The following is a 3,733-nucleotide window of genomic DNA, read 5'->3' as shown; positions in this document are numbered from 1 at the left end:
ATTCTTTATAATCGACTTGTTTTATTATTATTATTATTATTATTATTATTATTATTATTATTATTATTATTATTTGATCATTCATTTCGACTTCGTCCTTCTCCGAACACTCAAGTACAACTGTGCATTATAAATTACGGTGAAAATTCTGAAGCAGGATTGGGAACACACCAAACTATAATATAATTCATCGCGATATAAAGAGGCAGGCAAACGGAATGGGGTTGGGGGAGAGGATCGAAGGGGAAAAAACGGCGGAGTGAGAGGAAGCGGAAGAAAAATATATGGGAACCGAAGGAGTTGGCAGAGCGTAGAAAAGAGTAGAAACCTCGAATGATGGGGGAATCGTTGAGGAAGCCTTTAATATTTTTCTCATAAATCTCATGCCCCTTCCCGTCGAGTACTCTCGCCGCGAAACCCGGGACGGTTTATCTTTAACTTTATCTACTGTGCTTGGGGATCTCGTGCACCAAATTTCTGCGATACGAACGTTCTAAGCGACGTGTTGCGTCAATCTTATCCATCTTGTTCCTCCGCCTGTGCAACTCTAATTAATCCACTCTCTCTGCAATCTTACTTCTGCAAATGTTTTCCAAAACTAGCGATTCTCCGAAGTCTATGACTGGGTCTCAATTCGTATATATTTCTTTTTTGTATTTTGTACAATTTTAAAGGGCCTTACCAATGTGAAACTTTTAATTTGGGTTCTTATAATTAGGAGAATTATTACAATCGAACGAATAATGATTCTTTTACTTCAACTATGGGACTATTGGTTTTGAGGTTATGAGCTTACTATAGCCAAATTAGCTATTAAAATGATACCTTCCGACTCGTGCTCCAAAAGAGTGCACATCCCATTTAGAAGTTGCTGCTATAATCGCGAGAGCTTTAGAGCCCTAAAACTTTCTCCATGTCGTTCCATTTCATTATTACTTTCTCACCGTTCTAATCTTTCGTTAGTTGGCCTACCCAATGTGAAATTTTCAAAAAATCGATTTTATTTTTTTACATTTTTCGAAAATTGATACCTTCAAAAATATACTAAAATTTCAAGGTCGAATCTCAACTAGTTTTCCATTTAGAGTGGTAGTCTTTTAATAGTATTAATATAATATAAGTAAAAATGTAATAGTTAATACTTTAAACGCGTTTTTCTCGAAATGGTATTTTTCAAATTTGCTGACACTATAACTCAAAAACCAATTATTCGATTGACTTCAAATTTTAACAGTGTTCTAGACATGCTTTATTGTTGAATGACGTAGAATATTCTTGATTGGATGAAAACTGTAATTTTGGCAACGAAAAAACGACAATTTTTTTACGGAAAAATCGAGAAATTTCTTAAAAACTCCGCCATTTTGTCAGGTTTCGACATTTTTCGAATATCCTACGTCATTCAACAATAAAGCATGTCTAGTTTAAGAGCGTCTCGTCTTTTTTCATTTAAGCCACCCTAGCGAACTGTATGTCAGCAGTTGAGACTCTTTTCTTTGGCGTCTCGGGAGATAGTGCATAACTTAGTCGCCCTTTAGTTATTTCTGTACGAAACAATTATTTTACGCAGTTCATTTATAGGCAAATGTATCCATAAAGTTTAAAAAAATTCCATACAATACTTTTCTTAAAAGAAAAAATTCCCAAAAATGACCTAAATGTTAGGCAGTCACACTGGTAAGGCCCCTTAAAAAATTTGTAGAAACTATGGAACGTTTTTTTAAAAATTTGTATCATTCAGTAATTAGCTTATTACTATTATTTGAAATCGTTATGTTACGAGACTCACTCAATATATGTAATAATCACGGATGCCAGAATGTAGGATTTCTCCTCTTCCCGAGCTGTCCCCCACTACTTGTTTTTGCTCCCACTTACGTTACCCATGATCATTGGAGACATGTCTAATAACGCCATATGTAAGTGGGGAGAGCACATTGAGCATACAGCAGCATACAGTAGTGGGGAGAGCTCGGGAAGAGGAGAAATCCTACATTCTGACATCCCTGGTAATAATATAGGTGGGAATGAGTAAATCGATTTCTATGTACATTCTTCGGATATTTCATTTTAGAATATACATTGATAAAGTAAGAATTCTGGGCCACAGGTTGAGTATGGCTGATCTAAATGGAAAACGATTTTGGTATGGGCGTAACGCGGCGCAAAGTACACGTATACTATAGTCTGTATAGCGTCTAGCTCGTAGCACTTGAGTTAGGTCGGGCAGAGATACTAGAAGAGGAAGGTTCATGACGTTGAAATAATCTACCAGTTGGTGCAAGACCATTTGGCTGCGGGATTATCGCTCTTTTATTTTCAATTCTTTTCGGAAGTATTTCCCTGTCTGGGGCGTGGTACGTCGACACTGGGAATTTCGAAGAGAAATGCTCTTTCACCGTTGTTTCATCTCCTTCTTAGCGTTTCACGTTCTCCTTGGAGAAATCTGGATTTCGAGAGGTCGTGATTTATGTTTCGGTCAGTACTCCCTATATAAAAGATGTCAATCAAGACTATTGGGATTAATTTTTTTAGTTTTGAATATTTATTTAACATTGGATCTACCATGCATCGCACAATGGCGTATTTGCCTACGTAAAGTGTTAGAACCGAGGAGAGGTGATTCTGTAAGTGTTTCTGAACAACAATTTCTTTTGCCAAAATATAAAGTGAGTCATGGTTTTTGAATTATTAACGAAAAACACCGACCAATGAAAGCGCACATAAGGCCTGCGCTGACCAATGGCCGAGCGCCACGATCCGAGCCACTACTGCTGTGGCTCAGCCCTACACTTATTGGCTAGTATTTTTCGTTAATAATTCAAAAACCATAGTGACTAGCCACGACATAAAATGAATATAAAATAAAGATATTATAAGAACATAATTTAAAATAAATACAGAATAAACAGAACATAGTATAGAATACATAAAAATATAGCAACTATTGTAAAACAAATATAAAATAAATATGCATTTTTTCAACTGATACTATAAATAGTTTAGTTTGCATGAAGTGTAGTCGTTACTTTTTTATTGAAAGTATTCGGGACAGCAATGCTGCTGTTTTATGTCTTCCCGACAACTATACCTGCGCCGGGTCATCTTAAGGTAATTATCCGATAATTACGTCGGCAGAGAATCGAGAGCTCGATATCGTTTGCTAAATTATCGACACCACAAAACCTATGCCCCGTATCCGAGCTATTATCATCACACCTGCTCGTCATAGTACTTAAACAATGCGACCTTCGTCGTCTTCTGCCTGTCATTATGCGAATCTCATGCATTTATGAGTAAAAACTGAGTATGCAAAAAATATAAACGCTGCATATTACAGGTAGCCCTCCTTCAACACGGCATCTTATAACACGGTTTCGCTATAACACGATTCGTAAATTGCGCGAACCCTCCTACAACACGGCATTTTATAACACGGCTTCGCTTTAACACGATAAGAAAATTGCAAAAACCTTTGTAAAGTACTGTACTTCTACAGCCGCGGCGAGGCTTGCCGTCTTAAAGATACAATGTTGACACTGAGATATAATTTAACATTAAACTGAGTTAATAATTTAACATTAAAAAAATTAAATGAAGGCCTAAGCTTAGCTGAAAATCTCGAGTCATTTTTCTACTAAAAGAAGCCGAAAATTCAAAAGGGAGCTGCAAAACTGTCTAGCTCCATACCGAGAAATTTACAATGACCTGGTAAGAACCAGCAACCAAAGTA

At 36.6% G+C, this 3,733-nt stretch overlaps 1 protein-coding gene across 3 annotated transcripts in view; it reads left to right on the top strand.

Annotated features, from left to right (window-relative positions):
* LOC108627185 (uncharacterized protein DDB_G0283357) overlaps window positions 1–3,733 on the top strand; it is a 44,558-nt gene that overhangs the window by 35,194 nt on the left and 5,631 nt on the right. The window lies entirely within an intron of this gene.

This window comes from Ceratina calcarata, unplaced genomic scaffold (assembly GCF_001652005.2).
Source record: "Ceratina calcarata isolate Rehan_Ccalc_2016 unplaced genomic scaffold, ASM165200v1 scaffold447.2, whole genome shotgun sequence".
Lineage (NCBI taxonomy): Eukaryota > Metazoa > Arthropoda > Insecta > Hymenoptera > Apidae > Ceratina > Ceratina calcarata.
The sequence above is the reverse complement of the archived record's forward strand: the minus strand, read 5'-3'. Positions and strand labels throughout refer to the sequence as shown.